Source organism: Bufo gargarizans, chromosome 8 (assembly GCF_014858855.1).
Source record: "Bufo gargarizans isolate SCDJY-AF-19 chromosome 8, ASM1485885v1, whole genome shotgun sequence".
NCBI classification, from domain to species: Eukaryota; Metazoa; Chordata; class Amphibia; order Anura; family Bufonidae; genus Bufo; species Bufo gargarizans.
In genome coordinates, this window is record NC_058087.1 from 3,573,482 (window position 1) to 3,589,840 (window position 16,359).

The 16,359-nt window shown below is 43.0% G+C and overlaps 1 protein-coding gene across 1 annotated transcript in view; it reads right to left on the bottom strand.

The window, feature by feature from the left end:
- LYPD6 (LY6/PLAUR domain containing 6) overlaps positions 1-13,684 on the bottom strand; it is a 40,966-nt gene extending 27,282 nt beyond the window's left edge. Inside the window, exon 1 of the mRNA XM_044304558.1 lies at positions 13,565-13,684. The gene's annotated coding sequence lies outside the window, so the exon portion shown is untranslated. The remainder of the gene's footprint in view (positions 1-13,564) is intronic.
- Positions 13,685-16,359: the final 2,675 nt, after the last annotated feature.

Below are 16,359 nucleotides of genomic sequence, written 5' to 3' on the forward strand. Positions count from 1 at the left end.
TGGTAGCATGTTATGGGGGAAACGCGGCTGGCTGAGCTATGGGAGTACACATCACTGTTATGGGGGAAACGCGGCTGGCTGAGCTATGGGAGCGCACATCACTGTTATGGGAGCACTGTAGCTGGCTCAGCAATGGGAGCACACATCACTGTTATGGGGGAAACGCGGCTGGCTGAGCTATGGGAGCACACATCACTGTTATGGGGGAAACGCGGCTGGCTGAGCTATGGGAGCACACATCACTGTTATGGGGGAAACGCGGCTGGCTGAGCTATGGGAGCACACATCACTGTTATGGGGACACTGTGGCTGGCTGAGCTATGGGAGCACACATCACTGTTATGGGGGAAACGCGGCTGGCTGAGCTATGGGAGCACACATCACTGTTATGGGGGAAACGCGGCTGGCTGAGCTATGGGAGCACACATCACTGTTATGGGGGAAACGCGGCTGGCTGAGCTATGGGAGCACACATCACTGTTATGGCGGCACTGTGGCTGGCTCAGCGATGGTAGCATGTTATGGGGGAAACGCGGCTGGCTGAGCTATGGGAGTACACATCACTGTTATGGGGGAAACGCGGCTGGCTGAGCTATGGGAGCACACATCACTGTTATGGGAGCACTGTAGCTGGCTCAGCAATGGGAGCACACATCACTGTTATGGGGGAAACGCGGCTGGCTGAGCTATGGGAGCACACATCACTGTTATGGGGGAAACGCGGCTGGCTGAGCTATGGGAGCACACATCACTGTTATGGGGGAAACGCGGCTGGCTGAGCTATGGGAGCGCACATCACTGTTATGGGGGAAACGTGGCTGGCTGAGCTTTGGGAGCACACATCACTGTTATGGGAGCACTGTTATATAGATTAGGGTAAAAAGATGGTCAGCTGTGCTTTTCAGGAATGTCCTGAGAGCACCGAGGGGGCGCCACAGAGCCAGTGAAGATGAAAGGTGGTGAGTAATTGAAAAATTTAGCTATTGGTGAACAATAGTAATAGACACCTATACACCTATACCTCAGCCTCCCCACCGAGGTCGCTTTCAGATTGCAGATAAGGCTTCTTTGTCCCCAAAATGATGTCACCGGGGCTCTGGGATAAAGTAGAAGTGTTTAATAGCTAAAATAAAGCTCAACGCATTTCGGCATAGTTTCCCTTTTTCAAGAGCATAAAAACAAAGCAGATATGACAACCTTTATATAGGAGAACAGGAACACATGGAGGGAACAGGCGGCACTATGGCTGGCTCAGCCATGGGCGCACATATCACTGTTATGGCGGCACTGTGGCTGGCTGAGCTATGGGGGCACACATCACTGTTATGGCGGCACTATGGCTGGCACAGCTATGGGAGCACACATCACTGTTATGGCGGTACTGTGGCTGGCTCAGCTATGGGAGCACACATCACTGTTATGGCAGCACTATGGTGGGCTTAGCTATGGGAGCACACATCACTGTTATGGGGGCACTGTGGCGGGCTTAGCTATGGGAGCACACATCACTGTTATGGGGGCACTGTGGCGGGCTTAGCTATGGGAGCACACATCACTGTTATGGGGGCACTGTGGCGGGCTTAGCTATGGGAGCACACATCATTATTATGGTGGCACTAGCTGGCTCAGATATGGAAGCACGCATCACTGTTATGGCGGCCCTAATATGGGAAAACTGTGGCTGTCATTGTTATTATGGGGCACTGTGGCTATATATCATTGTTATGGAGCACTGTGACATTATTATACACATACTCTTTCTGCTATAGTTATGGAGCTCTGTGGATTGTACTTTTTTGGGTGGCACTGCGGATGGCTGTGCTACGGGAGCATTATGGCTGCCATTATGTCAGTGTGATGGGGGCACTTTGGTTGGCCTCTTTTATGAGGCTACTGTGGCTAGTGTTGCTTAGGCGCTGTGCCTGGCATTAATATGGGCATACTGTTGTCCATAATAGTTATTAAGAACATTCTATAAATTGGGCTTCTAAATGCAGCAGAATTCCCATACATCTAAACATAGACCTAGCAGAGTGCAATAAGCTATCATCAGCTGAACAGTTTGATTAAAATGTGTGACTGAGCATAGCCCTAAAGGTTTTTGATTAAAATATATTTCACTCCAAGTTGCCCATCCTCATTAATATGTGGTCTGTTTGGGTCCAACTCCTGGCACCATTGCCGATGAACAACTCTTTGATGAACATTGCGGCCTCTTCCTTGGCAAGTGACGTCCATTGGTCAGATGGCGCATTTGGAGGTCAGTTCCATTCAAGTGAATGATCCTGGGCTGCATTACCAGGTACAGCCACTATACGGTGTACGGCGCTGTGCTTGGTATACTGTGAGGAGGCCACAGCACAAACCAAAGAGGCTCAACCTCTTCCAACCGCTGATTGGTGGGGTGCAGGGTGTTGGACCCCCACCAATGACATATTGATGATCAATCCTGAGGATGGGGTCATCAATATCGGACTCCCAGAAATACCCTTCAATAAGGGACCTTTCAGGATGGGCAGAGGCAGACCCTGTGTTCCTGGGGACCCAATGCAGGATCTATAACAGGCCCTCGCCTACAATGGGCCCACCCATAGACCTCTCTACCCCCTGAGTCACCAGGGCCCACTACATACAACTGCTGCCTCTGAACCCGCCCCTGAGGATAGCTTTATGATACATTGTTTCCATCACATAACTCACCGGCAGCCTGGTGTTCTACATCGTATCTTGTACCTTCTAAGGATCCTTCAAGTCACCTGAGAGTCCATCCCAGGGAGCTTCACCCACGACAGCCACATGACAGGTAAATTCAGCTTTCTGATGCTAATTGAGCACATTTTTGGGAGAGGCGGACGGGTTCTGCCTAACAATGATGGGTGTTTCCCTGAACCTTATCACTATATCAAAGCTGTTATTGTGTCAACGTCAGGGGGTCTGCAGCTGTCACTCAGCTCTGAGCGGGGAAGGGTCACGGCGAACGCATGAGCGACATCACTTACGAGACCAGACTAAGAGTGACATACCTTAAAGTTACAGCCAGTATAAACATAAACTGCTGTCTCAGACGCCTCTGATCGTGGCATTGACTTGTTGCTAAAGCCGCGTGTAGATCTGCATATTTTGCAACCGCCTTTAAGACGACTATTTATAGTCGTGACAAATGTTTATAGGTACAAGATGTTTGCATAAATACACACGCCCTCCAAATGATGACTTTGCATTCACAAGACAGGATCAGCCCATAATGTGCGCAAACTGAGGACAGGTGTCAAGAACAAGAATATACCGTACATACATAATTTTTTTAAATGTTTCGTATCATAACTGATCATCAGAATTTTTGTTTTTGCTGTCTGGCCAAGAGTTTTTGTGACCAATGCAACTGATTTTATTGGAAGAAAACCACAGGCGGCCATACCCATTAGGTAACTGTTAGATGAGCGATCATTTGGCTGACAGCTATTACTCCTGACCCCCATACTCGTGCATGCTCTGCTCAGCAGAGTTTTCGTGCATGTGTTTTCATTAGGGAAAGGGGAATATGCCATCCCCCACTCTCCCTTGAGCGCTGAGTGTTGGACATGCTGAGATCCAACATGCCTGTTCCTTATTTCCTTCAACATGTGCCATGAGAGAGAGTCGGGACACTCCATACACATTAGTGCCCCCTAGTATTATTAATGCCCCCATTATTAATGCCCCCATTAGTGGGCCCCAGTGTTCCCACATTCGGCCCCAATTCTGCTTGTAAAAAAAATATATATAAATATATATATATATATATATATATACACAGTATCTGTGTGTGTGAGTACACCCCTCACATTTTTGTGAATATTTTATTATATCTTTTCATGGGACAACACTGAAGATCTGACACTGTGATACAATGTACAGTAGTCAGTGTACAGCTCATATAACAGTGTAAATGTGGTGTGCCCTCAAAATAACGCAACATACAGCCAATAATGTTTAAAGGGGTTCTGCACTTTCATTTAACTGATGATCTATCCTCTGGATAGATCATCAGCTTCTGATCGGCGGGGGTCCGACACCCGGGACCCCCGCCGATCAGCTGTTTGAGAAGGCAGCGGCGCTCCAGCAGCGGCGCTCCAGCAGCGCTGCGGCCTTCTCACTGTTTACCGCCGGGCCGCCCGCCCACTGAAGTCACGACTTGTATCAACTAGAGTGGGCGCGGCTAAGCTCCATTCAAGTGAACAGAGCTCAGCCGCGCCCACTGTAGTTGATACAAGTCGTGACGTCAGTGGGCGGGCGGCCCGGCGGTAAACAGTGAGAAGGCCGCGGCGCTGCTGGAGCGCCGCTGCCTTCTCAAACAGCTGAGCGGCGGGGGTCCCGGGTGTCGGACCCCTGCCGATCAGAAGCTGATGATCTATCCAGAGGATAGATCATCAGTTAAATGAAAGTGCAGAACCCCTTTAAACCGCTGGCAACTAAGTGAAAATGGGCAAATTGTGTCCAACGTCTCAATATTTTGTGCGGCCACCATTATTTTCCAGCACTGCCTTAACTCTCTTAGGCATGGAGTTCACTAGAGCTTCACAGGTTGCCACTGGAATCTTCTTCGACTCCTCCATGACGACATCAAGGAGCTGGTGGATGTTAGAGACCTTGCGCTCCTCCACCTTCCGTTTGAAGATGCCCCACAGATGCTCAATAGGGTTTAGGTCTGGAGACATGCTTGGCCAGTCCAGCACCTTTACCATCAGTGGTCGTCTTGGAGGGGTGTTTGGGGTCATTATCACGTTGGAATACTGCCCTGCAGCCCAGTTCCCAAGAGGAGGGGATCACGCTCTGCTTCACTATGTCACATTACATGTTGGCATTTATGGTTCCTCAATGAGCTGTAGCTCCCCACAGCCGGCAGCACTCATGCACCCCTAAACCATGACACTCCCACCATCATGCTTGACTGTAGGCAAGACACACTTGTCTTTGTACTCCTCACCTGGTTGCCGCCGCTCACGCTTGACACCATCTGAACCAAATAAGTTAATCTTGGTCTCATCAGACCACAGCACATGGTTCCAGTAATCCATGTCCTTAGTCTGCTTTTCTTCAGCAAACTGTTTGCAGGCTTTCTTGTGCATCATCTTTAGAAAAGGCTTCCTTCTGGGATGACAGCCATGTGGACCAATTTGATGTAGTGTGCAGCGAATGGTCTGAGCACTGACAGGCTGACCCACCCCCACCCCATCCCTTTAACCTCTGCAGCAATGCTGGCAGAAGACAACCTCTGGATATGACGCTGAGCACATGCACCCAACTTCTTTGGTCGACCATAGCGAGGCCTGTTCTGAGTGGAATCTGTCTTGTTAAACCGCTGTATGGTCTTGGCCACCATGCTGCAGCTCAGTCTCAGGGTGTTGGCGATCTTCTTATAGCCTTGGCCATCTTTATGTAGAACAACAATTCTTTTTTTCATATCCTCAGAGAGTTCTTTGCCATGAGGAGCCATGTTGAACCTCCATTGACCAGTATGAGAGAGTGTGAGAGCGATAACACCAAATTTAACACACCTGCTCTCCATTCACACCTGATACCTTGTAACACTAACGAGTCACATGACATCGGGGAGGAAAAATGGCTAATTGGGCACAATTTGGCCAATTTTCACTTAGGGGTGTACTCACTTTTGTTGCCAGCGGTTTAAACATTATTGGCTGTATGTTGCGTTATTTTGAGGGCACGCCACATTTACACTGTTATATGAGCTGTACACTCACTACTTTACATGGTATCAAAGTGTCAGATCTTCAGTGTTGTCCCATGAAAATATATAATAAAATATTTACAAAAATGTGAGGGGTGTACTCACTTTTGTGAGATACTGTATATAATACTCATCCACTTGCATGCACAGGGGCACTCGCTCTTTACAGAATGCAGTAGGGAAGTGCCTTTGCTTCCAGCATGGTGACGTCATCAAGCAAGGAACGTCAGGTCCTGCTGCATCCGGTGAAGAGTGAGTGTCCCTGTTCATCCAAGAGGATGAGATGAGTATAAAATCTTATTATTAATTTGATCCCTTAAAGACCAAGGGGGTCATTTATTAAGACTGGAGTTTTAGACACCGGTCTTAATAAAGTCCCATCGCTGGCGGTGGATATTCGAAGTTATGAAGAAGCATCGGCATCTCCATAACTTTGACAGATCCTCCGCCACTTCTAAATGTAGGACTGCTTCCTTGCTGTCTTACATTTAGACCATTTTCTAAGCTTAAAACAGGCATAGAAAATGATGAATGAGATGGAATTCTATTTTTTTTCACATGTATATGAAAAGTCAATTAAACAATCTTTAGCTGACATTTCTATATAAAATATTTAAAAATTGTCCCTTCCGATTTACAGTTTTTTTCAAAGGAAAATGTTGTGAAATCAATGTTTTAAAATAAAAAAATTCGAGAGCACTAAACTTTGGACTAAAAATGTTTGCCTCCATTGACCGTGAACCACTTTGGTTTTGTTTTCACTTGAAGGATCACCATTAATGTTTTTGCATATAAAAGTAAACCTCGCCCGCTCCCCCAGTTTCATCTCTAACGAACGGTAATTAGTGGCTATTATGCTAGTGGGCAGATTCTTAGTGTTTTACAATGTAATGATTAGTGGCTGAAGGTCCATTTAAACATCTAGAAGATAGAATGGGCACAGAAAGTTGTCCTTACAGGTTACGGATAAAACAAAAATTGAGAAAAATAAATCTAAAACTTTCACAATTTCCCATCATCTTTTTTTTTTCACAATGTGAAAACCTATTAAAGATATTCACCTCGCTTCTACTAACTTTAGAATGCAAATCAATTACATGATGAATTGCCTCTGCTATTTACCATGCACATATGTAAACGGCTTCTAGATAGTGCTAATCCCTGTCATTAGATAAACTCCTGTAATCACCCCCAGGATCCCATTGTTCAGCACCTCACCTGCCAAACTGTACACAAATGGCTTTATCAGCCGCTTAGGTTATGTGTGACATAAAACACTGGCTTAGTTGTTCTGTTGTATCATCCAAGGAGAGAATGTTTTGTAGGGTGTAAAAAGAAAACAAAAAAAAATAAAAAAAATCCTCCTTATTGGCCTGTGACAAAATCAAAGGTCCCTAAATGTATGATTGTTTTTATTTTCAATAGGTTAATGATTACTGTATTTTTTAAGTATATTCATGTAACATTACCAACTACCAAGAAAATACTTGGGTTTTTAATTTGAATTTTTTTTTAAATATTTTCTCACTCTCTATTATTAGTATTAAGACACTTTTAAATCACCACTGAAAAAAATTAATGTATTATTATCATTGTTATCAATATTATCATTTTTAGATCGATATTGAATTATATAAGTTTTTTTTTTACATTTTAGACTATTTGCATGAAAAAGGTCATCTATATATCATAATTGTTTCTACATAAAGGTATCATGTCATTGTTAACACTTTAGGTATATATAATGTACCATATAAACCTACCTGACATACCAATGACGTACTACACTGTACAATATGAGAAATTAAAAAAACACTTCAGATATTGAAATTTAAGTAATCCTATATTCTAATTGCATGTTATTCATCTGCATACAAATTTTTTTCTATGAGAAAATTCATCTGATTGGACAAACATGAACTTTTTGTTAAATTCAAGAATTTCTAAAAGTGTTGCTAGTGAACAAGTAAAGACCTGATAAATTCAATTCAATTAAAGCATCCCCCCCCCCCCCACCATGATGGAAATATATAAATGGCCAGAATGTACAGAATGTACAAATGTCACAACATTTTATTAACTGAGAGACCCGGGGCACATGGGTCATTTACATCAAAGTATGAAGATGCACAATTCTGCATGTCTTAAAGTCATGGTTTTGCAGACAAGGAAGAGTTAAGACCACACAGGATTTTCACTCTTGGACCCAGTGGAAAACCAACACAAGCAAGTTTTCCATCCATTGACTTTATAATAGACTGAACACTCAAATCAATGGGCTACATTCCAGAAAATACATTTCCTCACTACCTTCAACACCCTCACGCCCCTATACTATCTTGTATTCTCAGTGCCTTCTCACCTGTTCTAGAATTTTATGTAATTTTTGACAAATTAGAAAAAAATAACTATCCTTGCACTATGCTAATCTATAGACACTGACTCTCACAGGCTGTAGAGAGTCCATAGGGACTGTGATAGAGTTATTTTTGTTTGTGGTAAGTAGCTGGAAATTCCATCACTATGTGAAACCAAACAGAACGCAAGGAGCCGATAACCTGCATAGAGCTACTATGCTCCCGAGGAGTTCATTCACAAATGAAATGTGGCCTCGCTCTATAATCTGCCAGAAGCCACCTTGTGATTTACTGAGATGAAAATACGTGATGGGTTTCTTGATGTTTTATCATATAATAAACTTAATATAAGTAGGATGGACCTTACTTTCCTTGTTGTATAAAGATTCCGTCACACATATTGAAAATACACCCCAAAATGCTGTGAAAAACTCTAAAACCATCCAAAAATTAAAACAAAAACACTGTAAAAAAATAAGATAAAACAAAGTGGAGGTAAAATATTTAGTAATGGGGGGCCAAAATAAATAGTTTTATTATTTGGAAAAATATAAAAATATTTGACAAAAACGTGCTTTTCAATAAAATCTACTTTTGATTATTACAAAAAAACACATGGACATAAAAAATGTTACAATAAAATCCCTATAGATCATACACAAAGTTCAACATTTGCTTGCAGTTGCTTAAAAAAGTAGTTTTTTTGGTTGAGTATTTTTTTTTCTGGCAGTTTGTGATATGCAACCACAGCAGGTCCTAAATCAAGCTAAACACAAAAAAAAATGACTCCACGTTGTAGGGTAATTACTGTGAGTTAGTACTTAGTACTTTTTTTGTCATGACATATGTAGAATAAAGTTGTAAATTTCCAGAATAATGTGTTAGTGGTGCGTGTTGATTTCACGTAAAATGTTAAGGCCCAATTAGCTATTAACACTTCACACATGCCGTTTTGGAGCAGTTTTTTGATACAGCTTTTGAAGTCAAAACAAAGAGCAGATAAAAAAAAAAGTGACCCCACTTCACAAACGACATAAAAAACTGCACTAAATGTCATGTGTTAACAGGAGTATACTAAACCCATTTATCAACCCTATCATCTATGTAAATGGAAAGTGTCATATTTCTTCTCAAGCTATATCTAATTTACATTGAATGGAATTGGTTCCTTACACGCCCTATAGTCATTTTTTTTTCCTGAGGGTGAAAATATATATATTTATAAGGGCAAGGTAGTAAAACCATTGGTGTATTTAATAATTTCACCATCCATTCCCAATTTTATTGTATCGTTTTTGTGTGTTCAATTGTTAGATACCTTATTCTCTCTTATAATGTTTGTTGTATACACATTAAATAAGCCTTTAGAAATTTTAGCTTCAAAATAAAAAATATGACCATAAAGAAAGAGATGGAAAAATCCCAAATCCATCACCTTTCCACAATCCATTTAACGGAAATGCGCTTATTTTTCTGTCATGGGTTGCATTTTTCTGTTTAAGTCTATTGATAAATTCAATTTTTTTCTGCACTTCTAAATCCAAGGGTTTCCAGTAAGTTTAATATTGGATCTCATCCAAAATGTCTTCACACAGTCCTCTAAGGCTTCATTCAGGATAGCCATCTACTCAGTTACATGGAGCTGGGGGGTTGGTATAGCATCCTATAAACACTGCACGCTCATCTGCAGGAGTCCAGCTACTCCCAAAATAAACATAAATATATGATATCCTATCCTCCTAGCCTAACGCCCCACAATAATCTATCTATCTAAAGATCTATCTACATAGTATCTATCTATCTATCTAACGAATAGAAGACGAAGTCCACGGCACTTCCAAAAAATGTGCGTTTATTCACTAAATAGCAGCAATGTTTCAGTCCTCTCAATGGGACGTTCCGTATGTCATCCGTTTTTTTTTTGCGGCATTGCAATAATGCCTATCCTTGTCCGAAAAACTAGAAAAAAATAGGACATGCACTATTTTTTGGGCGGAGCAACGGAACGGACATACTGATGCGGACAGCACACAGTGTGCTGTCCGCGTTTTTTGCAGACCCATTGAAATGAATGGGTCCACATCCTATCCGCAAAAAAAACGGACACGGAAAAAAAATACGGTCGTGTGCATGAGGCCTTAAGAAAATGAAATTTGCCGTTGTCACTTAGCCTGTGGGCTGGTTGTACCCAGACAGACGTGTTGTCAGGTTGGTGACGTACAAAATATTAGAAGTGTCAGTGTAGGATCTGACGACTTGTGCTTTACATAACTCATGGTTCCTTCATGGTTAGCACATGAATATTTGAGTGTTCACCAGTTAATGACCATTATGAAGATAGGAAGACATCATCAACATTCCTACCCTCAGTACTAAAGCAATCAGCTTAATCAGATGGAAAATGTTCCATCACTTTACAGTGGTCATCGGACCTACCCCAAAAAATTCTCAGTCTTTATCAGTCCTTATCAGAGTATATACATACATGGCAACCCACTAGAAAGATGATTTGACGATCTCCCTGTAGTACATACATCAAATGAACATCCATCTAGTAAAAAGCCTATGCCTAAGCATTTGTTAAGGTGGCCATACACATTAGTCTAGTCTAACGTTGATTAAAATGGACTATTTCAACCAAAACTAACATTCGTCAGTTGAAATGTAACAACAAATTTAACAACAAGCAATCATTTTAGCCGACTTAATATTTTCGTCCAACAGTTGGACAAAAGATCTTTTCATCCATCGCCCGATTTCATTGAACGTTTATGGGCAGTTTGAACAACTGTAATGGTCAATATGGACCAAAATGTGTATGGCCGCATCTGAGAAACGAATGTTTGTTCCACCATCAACCAACTTCTATCTAATGTGCATGGCCAGCTTTAACCTGTGTGGCAACCTAGATTAAAGTAAGTTGTTGTTGTTACATTGTGGTATTATATTTATACAGGGAGATTCACTCGAAAGAGGCCCCAAATATTCTGTAATAATTCCTGCTAGGAAGAAGCAATCTGAACGAAGCAACGTGCAATGTGCTCCTCGGTATATGAAGCTTTGAACAAGCTGGGATGCCCCCACTTTGGAGCAATGAGGTAGGCGCCGGACAGCCGCCTCGTTATTTACCCTCCATTTGTAACTTCCGGGTGCATACGCCAGTAACTCTTCTCTCGACATCTCTTCAGGTGGTATACATTATCGAGCAGAGCATCTTCATGGTGCGATGTGTACCCGAACATTTTTGAATAGGTGGTGAATCAACTTAATGATCATGACTTCCAGCAAGATGGAGCAACGCGTCACACCTCGGAAAGTACCATGGGAGAAACTGAGTCCTTTTTCGGCAACAGGGCAATTTCCAAATCTTCCTTTGGGGTATGCTTAAAGGAAAAGTCTATCAGAAGAAGCCTAGCACTGTGAAAGATTTGAAGGAAAACATCCAACGTGAAATTGCTGTTCTCCCCTCCGATCTGTTTGTTGATATGTTCACAAACATGGAGTGCTGCGTCAAAATGTTTCCGGCAGAAAACGGAGATCCACTTCCAGCATTGTATATAATACGACCGATTACACATACGTCAAGGTATGTGTAGCATTTTTTTTATTTTGCTTAGATTGCTTTATCCTAACGGGAGTTACACCATAATATTCAGGGCCTCATTTGAATGAATCTCCCTGAAAAATGTAACAATTACAATAAACAAGTAACCTAAATACAAAAACTAAATGTAACTATGAGATATGTCACAACTGACCCATCTATATACAACAGAGTAAACCTCTGAGAGTTCCTGCAGGCCGGAGAGCCTATATATCATGCTGTGGGGTGCTTCTATAAACATTCTGTAAGTGTTATTATGGTCATGGCTAGCTTACAGTAGATGAGACTATAACAGGGCCAGGAAAACCGAAACCCAAAAGGGCTCTCTACGCTAGGATACAATGGGCTCAGTAATCAGCATATTAGAGAATTTGTACATTAAAGTAGAAGGTTGCCTCATGTATTGTATAGAACAGAGATGCCCAACCTGCGGCCCTCCAGTTGTTGCAAAACTACAACTCCCAGTATGCCTGGACAACCTACACAGCATATTACAGCATGCTGGGAGTTGTAGTTTTGCAACAGATGGAGGGCCACAGGTTGAGTATCTCTGGTATAGAACATTAAGGGTCCTTGTGCACAAGAATTGGGGGAGCCTGTATATTTTGTACAATGTGGCACGTCTATTAGAATACAAGGACATACACATTAACAAAAAACAGGACCCGTATATTAGATTATCGGGACCCTAGTCGTTAGACTACGCAGAGCCCTTACATACGAATAAAAGGGAGCTGTGCATTAGAGTGCTAGGGGCCCTTCACAATAAATCTCAAAGGGCCCTTATATTAAAATACATTGAACCGGGCGCAACAGAATACAAGAGGCTACAATCCTCAGTATGCAGGCTGATTAATAGCGAAACACAATAAACATAGTAGAAATTTAATATAATAAACACAAAGCATATTGTATATCAAACACCCCTACTCGCAGGGGGGCACCACCAATAAGGCCAGGTGAGGCGATCGCCTCAGGCAGCACCAGGTAGGGGCAAGAGGGGGGCAGCGGAAGGGCCCTGGGCAATGAGCACTTTCATTGTGGCAAAGGGGTTAGGTTAACAAATTGGCATTTGGCGCTCTTTCAGGCAGCGGAAAGGCTATTCGATAGGCAAGAAGTTACCTGCAGCTTATGGTCCCCTAGCCTTTGAATGTGTAACACCCAGCATGTCCTGACAGCTGTAGGGCCACACATTGCAGAATGCTGCTATAGGCAAAATGTTGATTCTAATAGCTTTACAAACAGCAGCCTGGCATTGAGGTGAAGCCAAATTCCGAAAGCCATGTAAACAAGGTTATAAAAACCCTCTTAGGCCCATGGTGCCCATTCAACGTACACCCCTCCGCCCACAAGGCTGGCATAGACCTGTTTACCACATGTATCAATAACCTAGGCGGAAAATCGTTACATTGTAGCACAAATCAATACTATAAATGTTTTTTACATGATAAATACTACGTCACCTTTTGTTAAATGCTACAATAAATGCGGCATTGATGGAGGAAAATGTCTCATTGTGTCCAATAAAAGTTCAAAAGAACACATTTTATTGGTTGCGAGCAATTGTTTTGTCATCCCTGACGCCCTGAGAATGAAGACGAGTACTAAGTCCGGCCCGAATCATCAATACATCTAGGGCCTACCTGTTGGGTACAACTGTGGACGGTGCAGACAGTAGGCAGTGCATGTACACAACTGAGTCATGGTGTCTTACACAGGGAGTGAGAGGTAATAGCAGGCTACAGGTGGGAAAAGTTGTGTGTTGGCACCGACAGGTAGGAAAAAGGACTTTAAGAGAGACAAATGTATCGTCAGTAGCAGGCGAAGATATGCCCAGGTCAGCACCCCCCTTCTGTGCCATCCCTCACCCACCTCATTACTCCATAGGCTGCTCCGTCCTGATACAGTATCCAGCAGGAATGAATCCCCACACTGTGTGATGTGTGAACTGCGCTCTGCACATCTGAGAGCACTGAATACATTACAGCAGACACAACAAGGGATCCTGCTCAGAGCAGCCTCCACCACCGCCCACTGGGAGGCGCTCCACAGGAGATCACCCTGCCATTGGCTCAGTGACAAAGCCTGCCCTGCCCTGTGTGATCTGGCAGAGAGGAGGGGAGGGGGCGATCAATTTCATGTTCAACTGCAGGACACGGCTCATGGAAAGTTTACAAGACACAAAGATAAACACAAAACTATCTGTATGATATATATATACTGTATACACACACGTGTGCCTGGCTGGTCTGCGTTCCTTATATCTATGTTCTCTACCTAATATCTATCTATCTATATCTACCTCATATCTGTCTATCTATTCTTAATACTTTCTGTAGCGCTTTACAGACATTATGAGGTAGAGAAATAGCTAGATACTGTATATAGATAGAGAAATCGATAGATAGAGAAAGATAGATATATATGAAAAAGATAAAAAGTATCTATCTATCTATCCAATTCTCTATCTATCTATAAATCTACCGCATATCTGTCTATCTATTCTTAATACTTACTTATTTTATTTTGCTTACTTGTTTAGCGCCAACATATTCTTTAGCGCTTTACAGACAATTTTCATGACTCGCTGTGCTCAGTGGAGCTATCTATCTATCCCATATATATATATATTTATCTATCTGTATCTATCTATCCCATATATATATATATGTGTGTAAAAAAGGCCAAGGCAGCACTCAGATATCCGATATCTGAGTGCTGCCTTGGCCTTTTTTACATATATCTAATAGGACCAGGTCCTTGGTCTGTTTCAAGGAATTGCACTGCTTTGGATTTGTGTGCTGCTCATCAACTTTTTTTATATATATACTTATCTATCTGTCTCTATCTATCCTATATACACTCACCTAAAGAATTATTAGGAACACCTGTTCTATTTCTCATTAATGCGATTATCTAGTCAACCAATCACATGGCAGTTGCTCCGATGCATGTAGGGTTGTGGTCCTGGTCAAGACAATCTCCTGAACTCCAAACTGAATGTCAGAATGGGAAAGAAAGATGGGCTACAACAGCAGAAGACCCCACCGGGTACCACTCATCTCCACTACAAATAGCAAAAAGAGGCTGCAATTTGCACGAGCTCACCAAAATTGGACTGTTGAAGACTGGAAAAATGTCGCCTGGTCTGATGAGTCTCTATTTCTGTTGAGACATTCAAATGGTAGAGTCCGAATTTGGCGTAAACAGAATGAGAACATGTCTCCATCATGCCTTGTTACCACTGTGCAGGCTGGTGGTGGTGGTGTAATGGTGTGGGGGATGTTTTCTGGGCACACTTTAGGCCCCTTAATGCCAATTGGCCATCGTTTAAATGCCACGGGCTACCTGAGCATTGTTTCTGACCATGTCCATCCCTTCATGACCACCATGTACCCATCCTCTGATGGTACTTCCAGCAGGATAATGCACCATGTCCAACACCGTATTAGTATGGTGTTCCTAATAATTCTTTAGGTGAGTGTGTATATATCTATCTATCTATCTCTCTATCTCTCTCATATCTATCTATCTCTATAGTCTTCAGGCTTCTGCAGTCACCACATCTGTATCACAGCTGAATAGTCCCTGTTCCCTCCTGTGTCTCCAGTGCCAGGTGACATTGATGGAGTCACTGACGGTGATATATTAGGAGGCAGGCTCGGACTGGCCAACAGGGGTACAGGTGAATCCCCCGGTGGGCCCCGAGCAAGCTGGGCCCCTAGTTCCCCACCCCCTGCACATATGGCACAGTAGAGTGACTTCACTACATATAGATAGGCAGCATACAGCATCTCAACCAGCCTATGTCCATATAAAATGGATCTGGTGGCTGAGATGACTTCTAGACACCAGGGCAGCCAGCATCCTTGGGCACCTGGCTTCTTTAGGTCGCTGCAGGGAGCCATATCATTAATCACCTTGTAGTGTCTGCCGCTGTGTGAAGGGGTAATATTTGCATGCATCTGTGTAGTGAACCTCAGTGAAAGACTGACACCATCAAGCTGTTTACCTGATAGACAGTTCAGTTGCCCATAGAAACCGCCAAGCTTATAATAACAATGTAACCATCAAGCTTTGTGCCCAATGGTGGCTGCGCCTCCTGCTTGGGAAAAGTCAAAATGCAAGCGTCTGCTTAATGGCTGCGCCATTACTAAAGTGCAGTCCCAGTATAGGATCGAGGATCACATATTAAACTGACCGGACCATGCTGTTAGCCTGTTCATTTACATGGTGCAATCTGGAAGGGGTTAAATAAGGGACAATGGTCCGGGTACTCAGAGTCGGCACCTGGACCAGTGGCTGTCAGTAACAGAACAAAAATGCTTCCCCAAAGGAGGAAACCCTGCAATCGTCAGGGGACCATAAATGTATGGCGATTATCCAAACTGGAATATATTGACAAAGTGCTGTCAGGAAGGGGTTAAGGACCTCCACAGTAAGGCACATTGACAGTCACTAAAGGGTTAACCCTTCAAAACACTGCCACCAACATTAGTCATAGACACCTGTGACATCACAAGCACATGTGTCATAAGGGAAGACCCCTTGTAAAAAGCGGGCGAGCGGCCATATTTGGTGCCGTACTTGATGGCCCGAGGACCTTGAGCTTGACCACCCCCGCCCACCGCACCTTGACGAAATTTGTAGGTTCTAGCAGGAAGCCC